General features: G+C 40.2%; 1 protein-coding gene across 1 annotated transcript in view; it reads right to left on the minus strand.

The window, feature by feature from the left end:
• Positions 1–25,352, minus strand: part of CLVS1 (clavesin 1) — a 216,372-nt gene that overhangs the window by 3,083 nt on the left and 187,937 nt on the right. The window lies entirely within an intron of this gene.

Raw genomic sequence — 25,352 nt, forward strand, 5'->3', positions numbered from 1 at the left:
ATCTCTTCTCTTGGTAAAAGGGACATATGTATTCTAGCCACCCTCTGCCCTAGCATCTAAATATTCTGTGTGCCTTGAGCTATATAAAGTTTGTTGAATTTTTAATGTTTTAGTGTACTTTTAAACCTTTTGTCTCTCAGAGTCATTGGAAACTACCATGCATGATGTTAAGACCATGAATCAGATGGTAAAGTTAGACTCTGTCCCTTACTGGCTGGGAAGCTTGGGGGAGTTCTTAAAACTCTCTGGACCTTGATTCTCTCACCTGTATACTAGAAGTATTACCTACTTCCCACAGTTGTTGATAAAGACTACAACTAATAATATGCATAGAGCATTTGGCATGGAATTATAGTTAAAACTTATGAAGCACTCTTATGACCAACCACTATTGCAATACTAGTAATGATCATTAGTTTTTGATATGTCCTTTTATACTGGAGTAATAATGATTTTTTCTAAGTTTATAATATGAATTAAACCAAATTATTTTCCAGCTTACAGAGAAAATGTTATAAAAAGAGCTATGCAGTAGATATTTAATAAATGTTCACAACTAAAAACAAATTATTATGAAAATGGTTAAATTGTTCAAATAAGTAAAACTTACATAAATGTGCAGTAAATTGTTAACTCGGTAGACCTGGGGTGCCCAAACCCTACACATTACAAGTTTTCAAGACTGGCCTTTGGCTCCTCTGAGCCCTTAGAGTAGTCTACCTGATAAGAAGAACTTTGTATATCTGAGACCTTACTTCATGCCAAGTAGTTTATGCTAATGGTGTGATTTATAGTGCATGCTTGCTTTTGTATGTCTGGGCTTTAGATCACACTGTATCAGTTTGACCCTTTTAAGGCAGTAAGAGTGTCAGAGGTGTTTGAACCAGAGCAACTCCATCTTAAATAGGGGCTGGGTAAAATAAGGCTAAAGCCTGCTGAGATGCATTCCCAGAAGGTTAAGGCATTCTTAGTCACAGAATGAGATAGGAGGTTAGCAAAAGATACAGATCATAAAGTCCTTGCTGATAAAACAGGTTGTAGTAAAAAAGCCAGACAAAACCCACCAAAACCAAGACGGCGATGAGAGTGATTTCCAGCCATCTTCAATGCTACACTCCCACCAGCACCATGACAGTTTACAGATGCCATAGCAACATCAGGAAGTTAACCTATATGGTCTAAAAAGCGGAGGCATGAATAATCCACCCCTTGCTTAGCATATAATCAAGAAATAACCGTAAGAATGGGCAACCAGCAGCCCTCAGAGCTGCTCTTTCTATGGTGTAGACATTCTTTTATTCCTTTACTTTCTTAATAAACTTGCTTTCACTTTACTCTATGGACTTCCCCTGAATTCTTTCTTGCATGAGATCCAAGAACCCTCTCTTGGGGTCTGAATTGGGACCACTTTCCGGTAACATCTTTCTGATGAACCATGAAGGGACGATACTGAGGAAACCCCTGACCCAAAGACTAACTTTGGGTAAGTAAGTGATGGGGCCTGGTAACAAGAGGGAATGGTGGAAGGCTGAGGACTGAGCAGTTAAGGTCAGTCACAAAGGTACTGCATGCCCATGAGACTGACACCCCCCCCCCAATAAAAACCTGGACACCAGGGCACAGAAGAACCTCCTTGGTTGACAACACTTTGCAGATGTTGTCACACATCATTGCTAAGAGAATTAAGTTCTGTTCATGTGATTTTACTGGAAGGACAACTGGAAACTTACAGCTGGTCCTTCCTGGACTCCTCCCTACGCATGGCTTTCCATTCCTGATTGCAATCTATATCCTTTTCTGTAGTAAACCACAACTGTCAGTCTAACAACTTTTCTGTGTCCTGTGGGTCTTTCTAGTAAGTTAGGAAGACATTATCAAAATTATCAAATACAGAAAAAGGTGGTCTTGAGGACCCCCTCAACACAACATACTAAAACACTATGTTTGTGCATGGTATTTTTCTAAGAAGTTCTTGACCTATATTAGCTTATTTCATTTTCATAACCCATAGTTGTATATTAACATGTATTTACATTGACATATACTAACATTTCATTTTCACAACCCTTAGTTTTTTAGATGGAAAAAACTAAGGGACTGAGAAGTCATATGATGTATAGAAGGCAACACAAATAGAAAGTGGAGATGTTGACAGGTTTATTACCAACTCACAGCTCCTGGGTATACCAAAGCCCACAGAAGTGTTTAGCTAAAACATCGAGTGTTCCTTCCACCTCACCATAAAAATCACTGTTGTCTTGCCTAAGATTCCTGTCTCCTTTCAAGATATGTATGTACTGTAGAAAGGATAAAATTAAGAAATCAAGAAGCAAATCAGTACAAGTGTCTCAAAAAAATTTATTTCTACTGTAACTATCAATCCATTCAAACAGTCCAACCTTATATACCAAGCTGAACCTTTGAAAGCGAAATGGACTCATGGACTCATTTATTGCTGGGATAGGGCAGAGGAAGGAAGCTCTAGGTTGTAGTTTAGCCCCAGCCCCCTAACACATTTCCAGTGCATTTTTCTCTTTGTTTTAGTTTAAGGCCCAGTGTGCATGTGGGGAAGGGAGAAGTGTAGGTTTGTATGAGGAACAGGAAAGCAGAAAATCCAGAGGCATTAAAACAAACAGCAAGCATGAAGACAACCGAGAGAGCACAACCAGAGACACAGGCCAACCTCCCTCCAGCACCTTGGACAGCTGCCTGCCTGCTTTGACCTACGGACCCTGTGGAAATGGAAAATATTGATGGCCATCTACTTTTACAGACCTTAAACTCCATTTACCTTCTGTCATATGACTTCACTTTATATCACAACATGGCATGTGAACCACAGCCACAGAGATAGAGGGAAACAGTGACTCATCTAGACCAACCTGATAGGAAATCTTCAGTAAGGAGTTGTGCAGCCTCTTCTTGAACATAACTAACTTGAGGAACCTGCTCCTCCATGCCCCTAAACAGGCAACTCAGCTAGAAAATTCTTCCTTACATTGAACTCAGCTCTGCCCTTTCTAAACTTCTATGTACAATTTCTGATTCTTTCTCCTGGAGCCACCAGAGTAGACACAAGTACCTTTTAGCCCTCCCACACCTGCCCAGCCAAGGCTAGCCAGATTCCTCTTGTGCCAAGGTTTCTAAAACTGGCCACCTTAGCACTATCCTGTATCTCTTCATCAACTAGCTGGGTTGCCCACAGACTCCTGGTGTGACCTCAGAATAAAATAATTGCCTCACTTTCTTGATTTTTGGTTTGTTTTTTGCTCTGTTTGCTTCTGTTGAGGCAATTTAGAGTTGCATTAGCCTTTCTGGCACTGATACAACACAACCAAAGGGAAATTTACACATGCTGCCATGCTGCTGTTAACAATTTCTCTCCCATCTCAAAGGTACATGGTTGGGTATTGAATTTCATTTTCTTGAATTTGCCTCATGTTTCCAATCTATCTCCATCCTTTTGGATCTTGAAATTTGTTACCCATCCAAATGATTATCTGGGATTTTTGTGTTTTGGATCTGTTTCAAAACTTCCCCTTTCCCTGTTTTGGGAGCCACTATGAAAAGAAAATCAAATTCTCAAATAATAAAAAAAATCACTTATTCACACACTCACGCTCAGAAAGATTTGTGAACATCTGCCGTATGCAACGGACTATAAGCAATGTGCCAAAACCTTCATGCTTTTGTGGAAACACTGCTTCAGTTATCCAGCCATAGACCCACAAACAGACTTAAAATCACTGTGACAGGCACCCCCTTTACCCAGTCAGAGGAGAGGCAGTTTTGGGGAGGGAAGGTGTTAGACATGAAAGGAATGAAGAAAAAAATTATCTTTCACACATTATTCATAGTTCTTGTTCAGGTAGCCAACTTTCACTTCTCCCTCCACATGAGTCAAATTGGGATCTACATGATTTCTTCTAATAGATGTACTGGCAGCACAGACCCAGAATGCAGGCTCTCTTACCTCTGCCAATAAACTGTGTGCCATGGTTGAATGGTGAGTAGCAATAAGACAACTCTGAGATAGTGAGGCCGAGGAACCAAACATAACTTTTCATTTTCCTGGTTTACATTTTCCCTGAGTGAGAAGATGACCATACCATCTTTTTACTTTCAGCATGACATAATTCTAGTTACCTGGTCACACAATAAACATTTGATATAAGTAGCACACTATGTTATGAAGTATTTTAAATTCACTGGAAAAAATTAGAAAGTAAATGTTGCTTTTCAAAACCTCTAGAAAAAAAGAAATAAAGCCAAGAGATACAACCTTTTAAATCTTGCCCTCAGTACATTCAGCTGATTCAAAATGCTCTCAGGGAAGACCAATCAACTGCTCACTGACAAACATGTCTCCACCACTTCTGAACAGAGTGCTTAGGAATTCTGCACTTAGTACATTAACTATCGAGAAGCCACTTGCTTTGAGGCTTTGTTGTTCAGATCACTCTTGGTGGTAATCTCTTCATTCAGTGGCTTTGTCTTCTCACAAGAAGCTTAACATGTCTGCTAAAACAAACATTTCTCTTGGGTTCTCTTTCCAACACTGAAAGCCAGCTTAACCCCAAGGGCAGGCAGGGGAGTGATTTGAGTTATTTCAGCCATCATTATCTCAGTGGTGTAGTAGGCAACTCTAACAAGGCTTCATTCTAGCCTAGATAGCCGCTTTTTGTTTTCCTGCTATTCTCTCTCTCTCTCTCTCTCTCTCTCTCTCTCCATCCTCCTTTACTCTACCCTCCCTTACTTCACCATCTGCCTTTCTCTCTTTCCCTTTTCTTCCCCAAAATTGGAACTTTCCCCACTTCATTAACGATCTATGGCTGTGGTTTAATTTTTACTGATTCTAGTGGTGATCAATGCTCATGAAGAACAAGATGAAAATGGAAAATGTTGGCCATGATTCAGTCCATTCTGCACAGACCTACAACTGGACTGACAGTTCTGCTCTCAGGTCTACTTTTATGTTCAAAAATTTATTTAGCTACCTTATCTCAACAGCTAACACTCACCTTTTTGTCTCCTTACTAATGCCCTGCATTGCCTTCTTGAGCTATGTGGACCCCAACAAAGGGACAGGAATGCTGCTCTCCAGCCCCAGGCATTCACCAAGAGTCATAGAGCACCCCAGCTACAAGGAACCTCAGGAGTGATTCAGTCAAACCTGCAGTTGAATCAGGTTCTACCCATCTGTTTTCCAGGACCTACATCATCATTCCATAAGGAACTATTCTACAGTACCAGCTTTCTTTCTTAAAGTCAACAACAAACTTGGTTTTATGGAATAACACAGAATTGTCTAATATCTTAGTGAGCCTATGTAAAGACTTCTAAACAGGAAGAAATAAGTTTTTAAAAAGGTATCTTCAAATAATTCTAAGTAATTCTGCTCAGTTTTTTCCCCCAAATAACTTTAAGTATCAAGGAAATTCCCCAGAGAAGCTCCAGCCTAGGTTTGAAGAATGATGGGTCCATCCCTTGCTTTGTGATCTTGGGTGAATTCGGCCTCCTCATGTGTAAAAATGAAGATAGGATAGTGGCCACATCCTGGGTGCTGGAGATGATGAGGATTAGATAAATTTAGGTGTGGAAAGTGTTTAGCTCAGTGTCAGCTGGGTATACACATTTATTCTTTTTAGCTCTTATTATTCTTCCCTATGTGCAGATAAGAAAATTAAGGTCCAGAAATATTGATTGATATTCATTTACAAATTTAGCCACAAAGCATGAATCGAACTCAAAATTTCCATGGCCCCACTAAAAGACTTACAAGAGACAACTGTGTGTACTGACACATTATGTAACGTGATTAATAAATGAAAAACTAACATTTCAAAATGGATGAAGTCTAGTATTTTAAAAAATCAAAATAATTGATAAAATAATTTCACATAAAAGCTAACCTTATTACCTTACTTAATATCTTTAAATTTTTAGAAGTAACACAGAAATTTCCATCTGCTTAATAATTATTTATGTAGCTTCGGTGCAATATAGTTATGGTTGTTTTCAACTGTGTAAAGCTACGACGTTTCTTTCTACTATAATGCATTCAATAGTGACCTTGATAAGGAGTCTTAAGGAATATTTGTAGGACATGTATTCTTCTGTTCAGCTACCAAACTCTTCATAATCAGAATCATCCTAGCAGGCAAAATGATTGTGCTCACTGGGAACAATTAATGTTTACTGAACCCGATAAATAATTTTTTTAAGAGAAGCCTAAGCAGCAAATCTTTTCCCTATCAAAGTAAACAAAATAATAAATAAACCTCTCTCTGCTTTGACAATAAAATTTTCCACAATTTACTGAACTGGAAATATAAGAAAACCAGTCCAAAAAAATAAATATTCTATTATTTTGAAGCAAACTATTTTTAGAGTGAGCCAAATATTCAATTCCCAGCTCTTGCCTATATGTACTATAACTCATGTATCATGTATTTCTACCAAAATGTGGTGGGCTTGGACATTGACTGCCCATCTTGTAACAAAGAAGAAAGATGCCCCCCAAAAAACATGTGCACCTTCAGAAAGGATGGAAGTGCGTGGCTTTCATGAAGAGCTGCACTGTCCGGTACACAGCCCTGACCACAAGAGGCTACTGAGGACTTGAACTTGGGCAAGGTTGAATGAAGATAGACTGTAAAAGGTAATGTACACACCAAATTTTAATGACTTAGTACCAAAAAAATGTAAACTACCTCATTAATATTTATTTAACTCACACAGTGAAATTATACACTAGGTGGATACATTAGGTTAAAGAAGACATTAAAATTAATTTCACCTGTTTCTCTGTATTTTTGTAACATGTCTATTAGACAACTCAAAATTACATATGTGACTCACGTTTTTCCGTTGGATAGCATTGGTCTGGAGCCTCATTTACTCCATTATGCTTGTGGCTGAACCTAGAATAATCTAGTAATCCTTACTCAGAAATCTATAGTCATCTTAAAGCGTTTTGGTGACAACATCAGTGTCTGTCATCACTAGCACGCGCTGTTCTAAACCCTTTCCATGTATTAGCTCATTTAGTTCTCAAACTGACACTCACAAAACCCTCCTCCTGCCCCCATGATAGGAGACCCATGTCCTTTGTATCACTGTTGTTATTTAAATTCTAACTGGAAAGAAACTTTAGGTTAGACTCCATTCACCTGTTATCATTTAGATAAAAGTGAAATTGTACTTGTAATTTTATCTCAAAATAAATAAATAATATGAATAAAACTCGAGGAAGTAACAATCGTCTGTGCTTTTTCCATTTGTAAGTGTTCATGCTATTTTGTTTAGCCAAAATATTATTTCTCCTGCTTTTTTGATCAGGCTAACTCCACCTAGTTTTAAGGACACCTGAAGAACAGTTAGCATTCTTAGCCCTTTAATATTAGTTTCCCTCTTCTGTGAGGTTACAGCATCCAGGGAAATTGCTATTGCAACATGTAGTGCAATATAAAGAAAGTTCGAATTTAATCTCTGTTAATAAATTATGCATTTCTTATTAAAAAAGCTTCAGGAAGTAATATAAACTACTTAAAAAATAAGTTCCTTTTGAAGATGTTATAGCAAAATTAACATTAACTTTATGACTGCAGATGACTGTGGCTGCTCATGATAAGGACCCTCTGAGAGGGAGATAAACTAAGAGCACTGGGCTATGGTTTGGGCACCTCTTCTTGTCACTCATGTCACTAACTTGCTGTGCCAGTATGAAGCAGTTCACACAGCTACTCTGATCCCATGTAAAACAATGATCTTGAACAAGATCACATTTTTTAGCCACAAGTTTCTGTGCATACTACTAGACTGGACTACAATCACCAATTGTTCTTGAAAATAATTAGATTTTATTTTTCAAAATTCTACAATTCACATTTTAAGTTAATTTGTTCAAATAGTCTAACTCATCTCTATCTCAACATTTGCTTTAACTTCTAGAAAAGCCTAGAAAGTCTCAAAATTACAGAAGTTTGGCCTTTCCTAAAGTTAGGATGTGGCCCAATACATTTCGGCTTCATGAGTCAAAATGATTTCTTTTTTTCTTTTTTTTTTTTTTTGTTTGGAGATGGAGTCTGGCTCTGTTGCCCAGGCTGGAGTGCAGTGGTGCGATCTTGGCTCACTGTAACCTCTGCCTTCCAGGTTCAAGCGATTCTCCTGCTTCAGCCTCAAGTAGAGTAGCTGGGATTACAGGCACCCGCCACCACGCTCGGCTAATTTTGTATTTTTAGTAGAGACGGTGTTTCCCCATGTTGGCCAGGCTGGTCCTGAACTCCTGACCTCAAGTGATCCACCCACCTCAGCCTCCCAAAGTGCTGGGATTACAGGCATGAGCCAAAGCCGATTTACCTACTTTTTTAATTTTTTTTTGAGACGGATCTCGCTCTGTCACCCAGGCTGGAGTGCAGTGGTGTGATCTCGGCTCACTGCAGTCTCTGCCCCTGGATTCTCCTGCCTCAGCTTCCCGAGTAGCTGGGACTACAGGCATGCACTACCACGCCCAGCTAATTTTTTGTATTTTTAGTAGAGATGGGGTTTCACCATGTTGGCCAGGATGGTCTCAATCTCTTGACCTGGTGATGCACAGGCCTCAGCCTCCCAAAGTGCTGAGATTACAGGCGTGAGCCACAGAGCCCGGCCCGATTTACCTTTTATAAATGTTTTTCATTTCCATAAATTTCTTTCCTTCTTTTTTTTTTTTTTTTTTTGAGACGGAGTTTCACTTTTGTTGCCCAGGATGGAGTGCAGTGGCGCAATCTTGGCTCACTGCAACCTCTGCCTCTCAGGTTCAAAGCATCAAAGCATTCTCCTGCCTCAGCCAACCGAGTAGCTGGGACTACAGGAGTGCACCACCACATCCAGGTAATTTTTTATTTTTAGTAGAGATGGGGTTTCACCATGTTGGCCAGGCTAGTCTTGAACTCCTGATCTCAAGTGATCCGCCCACCTTGGCCTCCCAAAGTGCTGGGATTACAGGTGTGAGCCACTGTACCCAGCCTGACTTCCATAAATTTCTAAACGTTAAATTGAGAGCTGCCAGGTGCTACTTAATAGCCATTTGCCTGTGTCCTTGTTAAAAACGTTTTAGTTTCTTTAAAGTATTGTATTGCTACAAGTAGTCTGCCCTCAGGTTGCAATTTCCTGCTGCAGAGAGTAGCTCCTACCAAGCTCTTTTAAGTCTGAATTGTAATCACCAAGCATATTCCAGATGTGCACCACAATTCTAAGCAGCACTCAGTAACTCTTGTATGACATATCGAAATCAGTCTGATACCATTTTGGAAAAGACAATTTCAATATACACTTTATTTGAATGTTTTAAGAAATATCTACAGGAGTGTTTCGTATCTCCACAGCTGTTCTTCATCATCATCATCAACAACCATATGTTGAACACTTACTACATGCCAGGTTCTGCACTAACTATTTCGCCGCATTATCTTTATTTAATCTTCACGACAATCTTCATCTGTCATGGTTGTAGTGTAAAAAATGAAAACAAATCAATCAATCAATAAATAAATCTTCACAATAATCTAAGCTGGGTATTGTTAATTCCATTTTGCAGATCAGGAAACTGAGCCTCCAAGAAAGTAATGAATATGTGCAAGATTCCACAGTAAGTCGTGGGACTAGAACGGGAACCCAGATCTGATTCTACAGTCCACATTCTTAAGCACTATCTCTTGTGCTATACTGTACAAAAAATACCTATAACTTGGTAAGAAACCAAAGGGCATGAACATGCATATTCACGTTAGTAAATGTTAATATTGAAGTTCTCATAGAACCATTTCTCTCATTGATGTTAATGAATCCAATAGTTTACATTAATCGGCTGTTAATTTATAAAATGTTTGTTTTAGGCACAGCAAATGAAATAAAAAATAGATCATTATTGAGAAAAAAGTGTTCTAAGAATGTATAGGTTATAGAATCATACTTTATCCCTAATCACCAGCAGGGTATTATTTAATAATACTTCAAGATCCTGTCTTCTAAATGTACTGCACTCACCCAAATATCTGGCAGCATCTATAAAGAACTGCAATCCATCAACATTGAACATTGATGAGAGTAGAGAAAGGGAGTGGATTAGACTTAACTGAGAACACAGTTCAGCTGCCAGAAGACACACCCATCCTGGAACTTGCAGATGGGGAGGAAGGAATGGGAGAAGGGAGCCAGGGAAGGCCACCGTGGAAATTGGCAGCCACAGCTGGACACTCTGCTTAATTTACCTACAAAAGGGCTTATTGCTCTTTATGAAACTATGCATTCCTGCCATATTAGCTCACTCGTCTCAGTTTTTCATCTGTAAAATGAGGATAAATGATTGCCATATTCTCCACAGGGCCATGAAAGATAAAAGATACAATAAAGTGCTTGGAGCTCTTTGAAGGAGAAATTATTTAAATTAGAAGTGTTTATCATTTTATAACACTTCCTAGAGTATCATATTTCTGAGCATAAACTACTGATACTCTGCCATATCTGATAACAGAGATAGCCATATTTACCCACTTGAAGAAAATCAAGGAAAAGACAAAAGACTGAGAAAATAGATATGGAGCAGTGGATTATTTACATTATAAAGTTATTCTTAATTTTACTGAGCAATTCAACAAAAAAATTCCGTTAAACAGAGTCACCCTCATAGCTTGAAGTGTGAGAGCATTCAAGGTCATAACTGGCTTGCATTGTGCCCAAATCCTTCACAGGAACCCCAGGTATCAGCATGAGATGTATAGAAGCCTTAGCGTTTCAAAATTCGATGCGTATAGGTTTATTGACTTTTGAGGAGTGGAATGCGCTACTACATACGTTTTTGGTGTGGGTTCAGGTGTTCTGAGATGGTCAGAAGGAGTGTTAAATCCATGCATTTCAATCACGTGGATATTTCTGGAAGCTTTTTTTCTACTACCAATCATAACAGAAAATGACTACAGGTGCTTACACCACCTGCTTTGAACAGTCATCTTCCATTAGAATTAGACTGGCACAAAGAGCTGCCAGTCAGTTTCACAGCATCCCTAATTATCATACTCCCTCTGAAACTGGGGTGCACATGCTCAGTGCAGTTACTTTGGTAGAACAAACTGTGGTGTTCTGAAGCAGGTAGAGAAATGCCAGAAGTTGGCAATGGCTGACGAAATGTTGATGACTCATTCCCTCTGCAGGATGAGTTTGAAAAGGATGGCCAGTGTTACCGGTACAAAGTAGGTTTCATAGTTATGTTTTTTTAGTCAAATGACAGTATATTAGTGGATCTTCTTTGGCATTACCAGATTGGCCTAAATATAAATTTTCTTCTTGAATATCTGTATCCTCCCCACTAGGGATGGGGTTTGGGGAACAGTGCAGTGCACGAAAATTGTGATGGAGGAACTTGCTTTTCAACTGTCTTAAAGACAGGATGGAATTTGGGCTGCCAGGAATGAGAACATACATCCAAAATAGTAGTTTAAGCAAAAGTAAATCCCCAAAAAAGATACTCTATAAACCACTGAAGAATGAATGAGTGAATACACAAATAGTGTGAGAACACGATGTAGGAGACAGCATTTTACTTAGAATAAAAATAACTGAATTTAAAATATTTTGCCACCTACTAGCTCTGTGATCTGAGGTAAGTTATTTAATTGCTCTGTGCCTCAGCCACTTCATCTATAAAATGTGGATAATAACCTATCTATTCTTATCTAGTTTAAATATATTTTTTAAATCTATATTTTTTATTTAAATTCTCAAAACTTGAATGGCTCAGTTTTCAAGAACCCTCAGAACAAGTCCAGGGAACATCCATATTGCAGTCTGAAATGTGGGAAACGACTACACTCTAGGGCCTTGCCACTCATACTGTGGTCCCTGGGCCCTCAGCAGGGGCAGAGCCTGGGAGCTGGTTAGAAACGCAGATTCTCAGACCCAGCCCAGACCTACTAAATCAGAATCTGTATTTTAACAAGATCTCGGTGCTTTGTATGCTCATTAAAATTTTCAAAGCTTTGCTCTAGAGCTAGCAACAACTCACACATAGGTAGGAAACACTCCAAGTGAATTGGAATAGTATCTTAATCAAATCAACAAATATTTCTCAATCCCTTATCAGCACCAGGCATTAGTTTAGGTGCTGGGCCACAGGACTGCACTAATCAGATAAGCCTCAGCATACACAGTTGGTGGGGGTTGATAGAGACAATGAACACATAGGCAAACAGGAAATTTTGGAAAGGGTAAGTGCAAATGAATCAGGGTGGCAGGGAAAGGGGTCATGATACTTTAGTGAGGATGCACCTCCACCAAGAGGAGTCTCCAGCAATGTGATGCACCTGTAGCAGGACCAGTTATTCCTCCTCATTCTTTCACCTGGAGCAAGAATTCAACGCTTCCTTTCTGCTATTGATCCACACTTACCTCCTCAACTCCTCCATTTTCAATACTACAATTCATTATTCAACTGCAAAGATGTATTCTATCTACAGTTTAAGGTACGTGAAGGATTATCGAGATTCAGTTTGAATCATTGTTTTACATTGGTTCAAATTAAAGATTAATTTCAAAATAATGTAAAAGTCAGATTTTACAGTAATACCTCCAGGTCAGTAGCCTGAACTATGATTTTAGTCAAACACCAAAGACTAACTAGATGAGTTCTTGTAAGAATAGTTCTACTAACATTGTCCCTCTTTGCTCATTAATTCCTTCATTTATTCTTCATTAATAGAATCTGTACTGGACATTTATTTTTGGCCTGCCTCTGAGCAAGGCATGAGAAAAAAAACTAAGCAAAAAGCAAACATGCCACCTGTCCCATTGAATACCTCTTTCAAAGCTGAGCTCCTTGTCTGTGTTCTTGTTCCCATTCCCTCTGACCCCACTGGAAGCATCACTCTCCCATTTATTTTATTTATTTATTTATTTTAATTATACTTTAAGTTGTAGGGTACATGTGCACAACGTGCAGGTTTGTTACATATGTATACATGTGCCATGTTGGTGTGCTGCACCCATTAACTCATCATTTACATTAGGTATATCTCCTAATGCTATCCCTCCCCACTGCCCCCAACCCACGAAAGGCCCCAGTGTGTGATGTTCCCCACCACCCATGTCCAAATGTTCTCATTGTTTAATTCCCACCTATGAGTGAGAACATGTGGTTTTTGGTTTTCTGTCCTTGCGATAGTTTGCTCAGAATGATGGTTTCTAGCTTCATCCATGTCCCTACAAAGGACATGAACTCATCATTTTTCATGGCTGCATAGTATTCCATGGTGTATATGTGCCACATTTTCTTAATCCAATCAATCATTGGTGGACATTTGGATTGGTTCTAAGTCTTTGCTATTGTGAATAGTGCTGCAATAAACATACGTGTGCATGTGTCTTTATAGCAGTATGATTTATAATCCTTTGGGTATATGCCCAGTAATGGGATGGCTGGGTCAAATGGTATTTCTAGTTCTAGATCATCAAAGAATCGTCACACTGCCTTCCACGATGGTTGAACTAGTTCACAGTCCCACCAACAGTGTAAAAGCCTTCCTATTTCTCCACATCCTTTCTAGCACCTGTTGTTTCCTGACTTTTTAATGATCGCCATTCTAACTGGTGTGAGATGGTATCTCATTGCAGTTTTGATTTGCATTTCTCTGATGGCCAGTGATGACGAGCATTTTTTCATGTGTCTGTTGACTGCATAAATGTCTTCTTTTGCGAAGTGTCTGTTCATATCCTTTGCCCACTTTTTGATGTTTTTTTATTAATTTTTTCTTGTAAATTTGTTTAAGTTCTTTGTAGATTCTAGATATTAGCCCTTTGTCAGATGGGTAGGTTGAAAACATTTTCTCCCATTCTGTAGGTTGCCTGTTCACTCTGATGATAGTTTCTTTTGCTGTGCAGAAGCTCTTTAGTTTAATTAGATCCCATTTGTCAATTTTGGCTTTTGTTGCTGTTGCTTTTGGTGTTTTAGTCATGAAGTCCTTGCCCATGCCTATGGCCTGAAGGGCATTGCTTAGCTTTTCTTCTAGGGTTTTTATGGTTTTAGGTCTAACATTTCAGTCTTTAATCCATCTTGAATTAATTTTTGTATAAGGTGTAAGGAAGGGATCCAGTTTCAGCTTTCTACATATGGCTAGCCAGTTTTCCCAGCACCATTTATGAAATAGGGAATCTTTTCCCCATTGCTTGTTTTTGTCAGGTTTGTCAAAGATCAGGTGGTTGTAGATGTGTGGTATTGTTTCCAAAGGCTCTGTTCTGTTCTATTGGTCTATATCTCTGTTTTGGTACCAGTACCATGCTGTTTTGGTTACTGTAGCCTTGTACCATAGTTTGAAGTCAGGTAGCGTGATGCCTCCAGCTTTGTTTTTTTGGGTTAGGGTTGTCTTGGCAATGCGGTCTCTTTTTTGGTTCCATATGAACTTTAAAGTAGTTTTTTCCAATTCTGTGAAGAAAGTCATTGGTAGCTTGATGGGGATGACATTGAATCTATAAATTACCTTAGGCAGTATGGCCATTTTCATGATATTGATTCTTCCTATCCATGAACATGGAATGTTCTTCCATTTGTTTGTGTCTTCTTTTATTTCACTGAGCAGTGGTTTGTAGTTCTCTTGAAGAGGTCTTCACATCCCTTGTAAGTTGGATTCTTAGGTATTTTATTCTCTTTGGAGCAATTGTGAATGGGAATTCACACATGATTTGGCTCTCTGTTTGTCTGTTATTGGTGTACAGGAATGGTTGTGATTTTTGCATGTTGATTTTGTATCCTGAGACTTTGCTGAAGTTGCTTACCAACTTAAGGAGATTTTGGGCTGAGATGATGGGGTTTTCTAAATATACAATCATGTCATGTGCAAAAAGGAACAATTTGACTTCCTCTTTTCCTAATTTAATACCCTATATTTCTTTCTCTTGCCTGATTGCTCTGGCCAGAACTTCCAACACTAGGTTGAATAGGAGTGGTGAGAGACGGCATCCCTGTCTTGTGCCAGTTTTCAAAGGGAATGCTTCCAGTTCTTGTCCATTCGGTATGATATTGGCTGTGGGTTTGTCATAAATAATTCTTATTTTGAGATACATCCCATCAATACCTAATTTATTGAGAGTTTTCAGCATGAAGGGTTGTTGAATTTTGTCAAAGCCTTTTCTGCATCTATTGAGATGATCATGTGGTTTTTGTCTTTGGTTCTGTTTATATGATGGATTACGTTTATTGATTTGCATATGTTGAACGAGCCTTGCATCCCAGGGATGAAGCACACTTGATCATGGTGGATAAGCTTTTTGATGTGCTGCTGGATTCGGTTTTCCAGTATTTTATTGAGGATTTTTGCATCGATGTTCATCAAGAATATTGGTCTAAAATTATCTTTTTTTGTTGTGTCTCTGCCAGGCTTTGGTATCAGGATGATGTTGGCCTCATAAAATGTGTTAGGGAGAGGAAATATTACCTCTTTTTCTATTGATTGGAATAGTTTCAGAAGGAATGGTACCAGCTCCTCTTTGTACCTCTGGTAGAATTCAGCTGTGAATCCATCTGGTCCTGGACTTTTTTAGGTTGGTAGGCTATTAATTATTGCATCAATTTCAGAACCTATTATTGGTGTATTCAGGGATTCAACTTCTTCCTGTTTTAGCCTCAGGGGGGTGTATGTGTTGAGAAATTTATCCATTTCTTCTAGATTTTCTAGTTTAATTGTGTAGAGGTGTTTTTAGTATTCTCTGGTGGTTATTTGTATTTCTGTGGGATTGGTGGTGATATCCCCTTTGACATTTTTTATTGCATCTATTTGATTCTTCTCTCTTTTCTTCTTTATTAGTCTTGCTAGTGGTCTATCAATTTTGTTGATCTTTTCAAAAAACCAGCTCCTGGATTCATTGATTTTTTGAAGGATCTTTTGTGTTTCTATCGCCTTAAGTTCTGCTCCGATCTTAGTTATTTCTTGCCTTCTGCTAGCTTTTGAATGTGTTTGCTCTTGCTTCTCTAGTTCTTTTAATTGTGATGTTAGGGTGTCAATTTTAGATCTTTCCTGCTTTCTCTTGTGGGCATTTAGTACTATAAATTTCCCTCTACACACTGCTTTAAATGTGTCCCAGAGATTCTGGTATGTTGTGTCTTTGTTCTCATTGGTTTCAAAGAACATCTTTATTTCTGCCTTCATTTTGTTAAATACCCAGTAGTCATTTAGGAGCAGGTTCCTCAGTTTCCATGTAGTTGAGTGGTTTTGAGTGAGTTTCTTAATCCTGAGTTCTAGTTTGATTGCACTGCGGTCTGAGAGACAGTTTGTTATAATTTCTGTTCTTTTACATTTGCTGAGGAGTGCTTTACTTCCAACTGTGTGGTCAATTTTCGAATAAGTGTGATGTGGTGCTGAGAAGAATGTGTATTCTGTTGATTTGGGGTGGAGAGTTCTGTAGATGTCTATTAGGTCTGCTTGGTACAGAGCTGAGTTCAATTCCTGGATATCCTTGTTGACTTTCTGTCTCGTTGATCTGTCTAATGTTGACAGTGGGGTGTTAAAGTCTCCCATTATTATTGTGTGGAAGTCTAAGTCTCTTTGTAGGTCTCTAAGGACTTGCTTTATGAATCTGGGTGCTCCTGTATTGGGTGCATATATATTTAGGATAGTTAGCTCTTCTTGTTGATTTGATCCCTTTACCATTATGTAATGGCCTTCTTTGTCTCTTTTGATCTTTGTTGGTTTAAAGTCTGTTTTATCAGAGACTAGGATTGCAACCCCTGCCTTTTTTTGTTTTCCATTTGCTTGGTAGATCTTCCTCCATCCCTTTATTTTGAGCCTATGTGTGTTTCTGCACATGAGATGGGTCTCCTGAATACAGCACACTGATGGGTCTTGACTCTTTATCCAATTTGCCAGTCTGTGTCTTTTAATTGGAGCATTTAGCCCATTTACATTTAAGGTTAATATTGTTATGTGTGAATTTGATCCTGTCATTATGATGTTAGCTGGTTATTTAGCTCATTAGTTGATACAGTTTCTTCCTAGCATCGATGGTCTTACAATTTGGCCTGTTTTTGCAGTGGCTGGTACCGGTTGTTCCTTTCCATGTTTAGTGCTTCCTTCAGGAGCTCTTGTAAGGCAGGCCTGGTGGTGACAAAATCTCTCAGCATTTGTTTGTCTGCAAAGGATTTTATTTCTCCTTCACTTATGAAGCTTAGTTTGGCTGGATATGAAATTCTGGTTTGAAAATTCTTTTCTTTAAGAATGCTGAATATCAGCCCCCACTCTCTTCTGGCTTGTAGAGTTTCTGCCGAGAGATCCGCTGTTAGTCTGATGGGCTTCCCTTTGTGGGTAACCCGACCTTTCTCTCTGGCTGTCCTTAACATTTTTTCCTTCATTTCAACTTTGGTGAATCTGAAAATTATGTGTCTTGGGGTTGCTCTTCTCGAGGAGTATCTTTGTGGTGTTCTCTGTATTTCCTGAATTTGAACGTTGGCCTGCCTCACTATATTGGGGAAGCTCTCCTGGATAATATCCTGCAGAGTGTTTTCCAACTTGGTTCCATTCTCCCCGTCACTTTCAGGTACACCAGTCAGACGTAGATTTGGTCTTTTCACATAGTCCCATATTTCTTGGAGGCTTTGTTCATTTCTTTTTATTCTTTCTTCTCTAAATTTCTCTTCTCACTTCATTTCATTCATTTGATCTTCAATCACTAATATCTTTTCTTCCAGTTGATCAAATCAGCTACTGAAGCTTGTGCATGTGTCGCGTAGTTCTTGTGCCATGGTTTTCAGCTCCATTAGGTCATTTAAGGACTTCTCTACACTGTTTATTCTAGTTAGCCATTTGTCTAATCTTTTTTCAAGGTTTTTAGCTTCTTTGCGATGGGTTCGAACATCCTCCTTTAGCTCGGAGAAGTTTGTTATTACTGATTATCTGAAGCCTTCTTCTCTCAACTCATCAAAGTTATTCTCCATCCAGCTTTGTTCCATTGCTGGTGAGGAGCTGCATTCCTTTGGAGGAGAAGAGGCACTCTGATTTTTAGAATTTTCCTCTTTTCTGCTCTGGTTTCTCCCCATCTTTGTGGTTTTATCTACCTTTGGTCTTTGATGTTGGTGATGCACAGATGGGGTTTTGGTGTGGATATCCTTTCTGTTTGTTAGTTTTCCTTCTAACAGTCAGGACCCTCAGCTGCAGATCTGTTGGAGTTTGCTGGAGGTCCACTCCAGACCCTGTTTGTCTGGGTATTACCAGTGGAGGCTGCAGAATAGCAAATATTGCAGAACAGCAGATGTTGCTGCCTGATCCTTCCTCTGGAAGCTTCGTCTCAGAGGGGCACCCAGCTGTATGAGGTGTCAGTCGGCCCCTACTGGGAGATGTCTCCCAGTTAGACTACTCGGGGGTCAGGGACCCACTTGAGGAGTCAGACTGTCCACTCTCAGATCTCCAACTCCATGCTGGGAGAACCACTCCTCTCTTCAAAGCTGTCAGACAGGGACATTTAAGTCTGCAGAAGTTTCTGCTGCATTTTGTTCAGCTATGCCCTGCCCCCAGAGGTGGAATCTACAGAGGCAGGCAGGCTTCCTTGAGCTGCGGTGGGCTCCACCCAGTTAGAGCTTCCCAGCCTCTTTGTTTACCTACTCAAGCCTCAGCAATGGTGGATGCCCCTCCCCCAGCCTCGCTGCCACCTTGCAGTTTGATCTCAGACTGCTGTGCTAGCAGTGAGTGAGGCTCTGTGGGTGTGGGACCCTCCAAGCCAGGCATGGAATATAATCTCCTGGTGTGCCATTTGCTAAGGCTGTTGGAAAAGCATAGTATTAGGGTGGGAGTGTCCAGATTTTCCAGGTACGATCTGTCACGTCTTCCCTTTGCTGGGAAAGGGAATCCCCTGACCCCTTGCACTTCCTGGGTGAAGTGATGCCCCACCCTACTCCGTGGGCTGCACCCACTGTCTGACAAGCCCCAGTGAGATGAACCTAGTACTTCAGTTGGAAATGCAGAAATCACCCATCTTCTGCGTCGCTCACACTGGGAGCTGCAGACTGGAGCTGTTCATATTTAGCCATCTTGGAACCTCCCTCTATTTTATTTTTTATACACCAAATTGCGGAGCTAGGGCTCAGGGGAATGGACAGCTGCACATTTTCCATTAGCTCATATTAGTCAGTAACTGGTAATGTGTCTACCTCCTTACTCAGCCCTCACAGGTCAACAACACCTATGTCCCCTTATGTGTGAAGCCTGTCCTAGTTTCCTTTCCTTTCCTCTAAACCAAGAATGCATAATCAGGCATTTCAGTCTTTCTCTTGGCCGTACACTGAGCTCCTTTAATCAAATCCCAGCTCTGGATGACTGCAACAATATTCCTCTTCCATGTCAGCTACAGAGCAGCTGAGAAGTGCAGATCACACTACCCAAAAATACAGAGGTCACTGTAAACTCATTATTACCCCTCCTACCAACACTTAAAACAGCATTCCACATTCAATGTTTCCCCCAAGGCAATTTCAAGCCCATGCACGTCTGTATCATCTTACCTAAAAACCCTTCTGTACCCTAGTCTAATCTCACTCTTAAGACTTGCCCTGAGGGTGGAGCCAAGATGGCCGAATAGGAACAGCTCCAGTCTCAGCGACACAGAAGACAGGTGATTTCTGCATTTCCAACTGAGGTACCGGGTTCATCTCACTGGGGAGTGCCGGACAGTGGGTGCAGGACAGTGGGTGCAGCGCACCATGCATGAGCCAAAGCAGGGTGAGGCATCACCTCACCTGGGAAGTGCAAGGGGTCAGGGAATTCCCTTTCCTAGTCAAAGAAAGGGGTGACAGACGGCACCAGGAAAATCAGGTCACTCCCACCCTAATACTGTGCTTTTCCAATGGGCTTAACAAACGGCACACCAAGAGATTATATCCTGCACCTGGCTCGGAGCATCCTACGCCCATGGAGCCTCGCTTGTTGCTAGCACAGCAGTCTGAGATCAAACTGCAAGGTGGCAGTGAGGCTGGGGGAGGGGCACCCGCCATTGCCCAGGCTTGAGTAGGTAAACAAAGCAGCCGGGAAGCTCGAACTGGGTGGAGCCCACCACAGCTCAAGGAGGCCTGCCTGCCTCTGTAGGCTCCACCTCTGGGGGCAGGGCACAGACAAACAAAAGGCAGCAGTAACCTCTGCAGACTCAAATGTCCCCGTCTGACAGCTTTGAAGAGAGTAGTGGTTCTCCCAGCACACAGCTTGAGATCTGAGAACGGGCAGACTGCCTCCTCAAGTGGGTCCCTGACCCCTGAGTAGCCTAACGGGGAGGCACCCCCAAGTAGGGGCGGACCGACACGTCACACAGCCGGATACTCCTCTGAGACAAAACTTCCAGAGGAATGATCAGGCAGCAGCATTTGTGGTTCACCAATATCCGCTGTTCTACAGCCACCACTGCTGATACCCAGGCAAACAGGGTCTGGAGTGGACCTCCAGCAAACTCCAACAGACCTTCAGCTGAGGGTCCTGACTGTTAGAAGGAAAACTAACAAACAGAAAGGACATTCACACCAAAAACCCATCTGTACATCACCGACATCAAAGACCAAAGGTAGATAAAACCACAAAGATGGGGAAAAAACAGAGCAGAAAAACCAGAAACTCTAAAAATCACAGTGCATCTCCTCCTCCAAAAGAACGCAGCTCCTCACCAGCAATGGAACAAAGCTGGATGGAGAATGACTTTGATGAGTTGAGAGAAGAAGGCTACAGAAGATCAACTACTCTGAGCTAAAGGAGGAAGTTTGAACCAATGGCAAAGAAGTTAAAAACCTTGAAAAAAATTAGACGAATGGCTAACTAGAATGACCTATGCAGAGAAGTCCTTAAAGGACCTGATGGAGCTGAAAACCAAGGCACGAGAACTATGTGACGAATGCACAAGCCTCAGTAGCTGATGCGATCAACTGGAAGAAAGGGTATCAGCAATGGAAGATGAAATGAATGAAATGAAGCAAGAAGAGATGTTTAGAGAAAAAAGAATAAAAAGAAAATAACAAAGCCTCCAAGAAATATGGGACTATGTGAAAAGACCAAATCTGCATCTGATTGGTGTACCTGAAAGTGACGGGGAGAATGGAACCAAGTTGGAAAACACTCTTCAGGATATTATCCAGGAGAACTTCCACAATATAGCAAGGCAGGCCAATGTTCAAATTCAGGAAATACAGAGAACACCACAAAGATACTCTTCGAGAAGAGCAACTCCAAGACACATAATTATCAGATTCACCAAAGTTGAAATGAAGGAAAAAATGTTAAGGGCAGCCAGAGAGAAAGCTTGGGTTACCCACAAAGGGAAGCCCATCAGACTAACAGCGGATCTCTCGGCAGAAACTCTACAAGTCAAAAGAGAGTGGGGGCCAATATTCAACATTCTTAAAGAAAAGAATTTTCAACCCAGAATTTCAACGACAGGATCAAATTAACACATAACAATATTAACCTTAAATGTAAATGGGCTAAATGCTCCAATTAAAAGACACAGACTGGCAAATTGGATAAAGAGTCAAGACCCATCAGTGTGCTGTATTCAGGAGACCCATCTCACGTGCAGAGACACATATAGGCTCAAAATAAAGGGATGGAGGAAGATCTACCAAGCAAATGGAAAACAAAAAAAGGCAGGGGTTGCAATCCTAGTCACTGATAAAACAGACTTTAAACCAATAAAGATCAAAAGAGACAAAGAAGGCCATTACATAATGGTAAAGGGATCAATTCAACAAAAAGAACTAACTATCCTAAATATATATGCACCCAATACAGGAGCACCCAGATTCATAAAGCAAGTCCTTAGAGACCTACAAAGAGACTTAGACTCCCACACAATAATAATGGGAGACTTCAACACCCCACTGTCAACATTAGACAGATCAATGAGACAGAAAGTCAACAAGGATATCCAGGAATTGAACTCAGCTCTGTACCAAGCAGACCTAATAGACATCTACAGAACTCTCCACCCCAAATCAACAGAATACACATTCTTCTCAGCACCACATCACACTTATTCGAAAATTGACCACATAGTTGGAAGTAAAGCACTCCTCAGCAAATGTAAAAGAACAGAAATTATAACAAACTGTCTCTCAGACCACAGTGCAATCAAACTAGAACTCAGGATTAAGAAACTCACTCAAAACCGCTCAACTACATGGAAACTGAAGAACCTGCTCCTGAATGACTACTGGGTACATAACAAAATGAAGGCAGAAGTAAAGATGTTCTTTGAAACCAATGAGAACAAAGACATAACACACCAGAATCTCATTCAAAGCAGTGTGTAGAGGGACACATTCAAAGCAGTGTGTAGAGGGAAATTTATAGCACTAAATGCCCACAAGAGAAAGCAGGAAAGATCTAAAATTGACACGCTAACATAACAATTAAAAGAACTAGAGAAGCAAGAGCAAACACATTCAAAAGCTAGCAGAAGGCAAGAAATAACTAAGATCAGAGCAGAAATGAAGGATGTAGAGACACAAAAAACCCTTCAAAAAATCAATGAATCCAGGAGCTGGTTTTTTGAAAAGATCAACAAAATTGATAGACCACTAGCAAGACTAATAAAGAAGAAAAGAGAGAAGAATCAAATAGACACAATAAAAAATGACAAAGGGGATATCACCACTGATCCCACAGAAATACAAACTACCATCAGAGAATACTATAAACACCTCTACGCAAATAAACTAGAAAATCTAGAAGAAATGGATAAATTTCTGGACACATACACCCTCCCAAGACTAAACCAGGAAGAAGTTGAATCTCTGTATAGACCAACAACAGGCTCTGAATTGAGGCAATAATTAATAGCTTACCAACCAAAAAAAGTCCAGGACCAGACAGATTCACAGGTGAATTCTACCAGAGGTACAAGGAGGAATTGGTACCATTCCTTCTGAAACTATTCCAATCAATAGAAAAAGAGGGAATCCTCCCTAACTCATTTTATGAGGCCAACATCATCCTGATACCAAAGCCTGGCAGAGACACAACAAAAAAAGAGAATTTTAGACCAATATCCTTGAGGAACATCGATGCAAAAACCTCAATAAAATACTGGAAAACCGAATCCAGCAACACATCAAAAGGCTTATCCACCATGATCAAGTGGGCTTCATCCCTGGGATGCAAGGCTGGTTCAACATACGAAAATCAATAAACGTAATCCATCACATAAACAGAACCAAAGACAAAAACCACATGATTATCTCAATAGATGCAGAAAAGGCCTTTGATAAAATTCAACAAGCTTCATGCTAGAAACTCTCAATAAATTAGGTATTGATGGGACGTATCTCAAAATAATAAGATACGTCTATGACAAACCCACAGCAAATATCATACTGAATGGACAAGAACTGGAAGCATTCCCTTTCAAAACTGGCACAAGACAGGGATGCCCTCTCCCACCACTCCTATTCAACATAGTGTTGGAAGTTCCAGCCAGGGCAATCAGGCAGGAGAAGAAAATAAAGGGCATTCAATTAGGAAAAGAGGAAGTCAAATTGTCCCTGTTTGCAGATGACATGATTGTATATCTAGAAAACCCCATCATCTCAGCCCAAAATCTCCTTAAGTTGATAAGCAACTTCAGCAAAGTCTCAGGATACAAAATCAACAGCAAAAATCACAAGCATTCTTATACACCAATAACAGACAAACAGAGAGCCAAATCGTGAGTGAACTCCCATTCACAATTGCTTCAAAGAGAATAAAATACCTAAGAATCCAACTTACAAGGGATGTGAAGGACTTCTTCAAGGAGAACTACAAACCACTGCTCAATGAAATAAAAGAGGATACAAACAAATGGAAGAACATTCCATGCTCACGGGTAGAAAGAATCAATAGCATGAAAATGGCCATACTGCCCAATTTATAGATTCAACGCCATCCCCATCAAGCTACCAATGACTTTCTTCACAGAATTGGAAAAAACTACTTTAAAGTTCATATGGAACCAAAAAAGAGCCCACATTGCCAAGTCAATCATAAGCCAAAAGAACAAAGCTGGAGGCATCACGCTACCTGACTTCAAACTATGGTACAAGGCTACAGTAACCAAAACAGCATGGTACTGGTACCAAAACAGAGATATAGATCAATGGAACAGAACAGAGACCTCAGAAATAATGCCGCATATCTACAACTATCCGATCTTTGACAAACCTGAGAAAAACAAGCAATGGGGAAAGGATTCCCTATTTCATAAATGGTGCTGGGAAAACTGGCTAGCCATATGTAGAAAGCTGAAACTGGATCCCTTCCTTACACCTTATACAAAAATTAATTCAAGATGGATTAAAGACTTAAATGTTAGACCTAAAACCATAAAAACCCTAGAAGAAAACCTAGGCAATACCATTCAGGACATACACATGGGCAAGGACTTCATGACTAAAACACCAAAAGCAATGGCAACAAAAGCCAAAATTGACAAATGGGATCTAATTAAACTAAAGAGCTTCTGCACAACAAAAGAAACTACCATCAGAGTGAACAGGCAACCTACAGAATGGGAGAAAATTTTTGCAACCTACTCATCTGACAAAGGGCTAATATCCAGAATCTACAATGAACTCAAACAAATTTACAAGAAAAAAACAAACAACCCCATCAAAAAGTGGGCAAAGGATATGAACAGACACTTCTCAAAAGAAGACATTTATGCAGCCAAAAAACACATGAAAAAATGCTCATCATCACTGGCCATCAGAGAAATGTAAATCAAAACCACAATGAGATACCATCTCACGCCAGTTAGAATGGCGATCATTAAAAAGTCAGGAAACAACAGGTGCTGGAGAGGATGTGGAGAAATAGGAAGATTTTACACTGTTGGTGGGACTCTAAACTAGTTCAACCATTGTGGAAGCTGGTGTGGCGATTGCTCAGGGATCTAGAACTAGAAATACCATTTGACCCAGCCATCCCATTACTGGGTATATACCGAAAGTATTATAAATCATGCTGCTATAAAGACACATGCACACGTATGTTTATTGCAGCACTATTCACAATAGCAAAGGCTTGGAACCAACCCAAATGTCCAGCAATGATAGACTGGATTAAGAAAATGTGGCACATATACACCATGGAATACTATGCAGCCATAGAAAATGATGAGTTCATGTCCTTTGTAGGGAAATGGATGAAGCTGGAAACTATCCTTCTCAGCAAAGTATCGCAAAGACAAAAAACCAAACACCACATGTTCTCACTCATAGGTGGGAATTGAACAATGAGAACACATGGACACAGGAAGGGGAACATCACACACTGGGGACTGTTGTGGGGCGGGGGCAGGGGGGAGGGATAGCATTAGGAGATATA

Source organism: Gorilla gorilla, chromosome 7 (genome assembly GCF_029281585.2).
Source record: "Gorilla gorilla gorilla isolate KB3781 chromosome 7, NHGRI_mGorGor1-v2.1_pri, whole genome shotgun sequence".
Classification (NCBI taxonomy): Eukaryota; Metazoa; Chordata; class Mammalia; order Primates; family Hominidae; genus Gorilla; species Gorilla gorilla.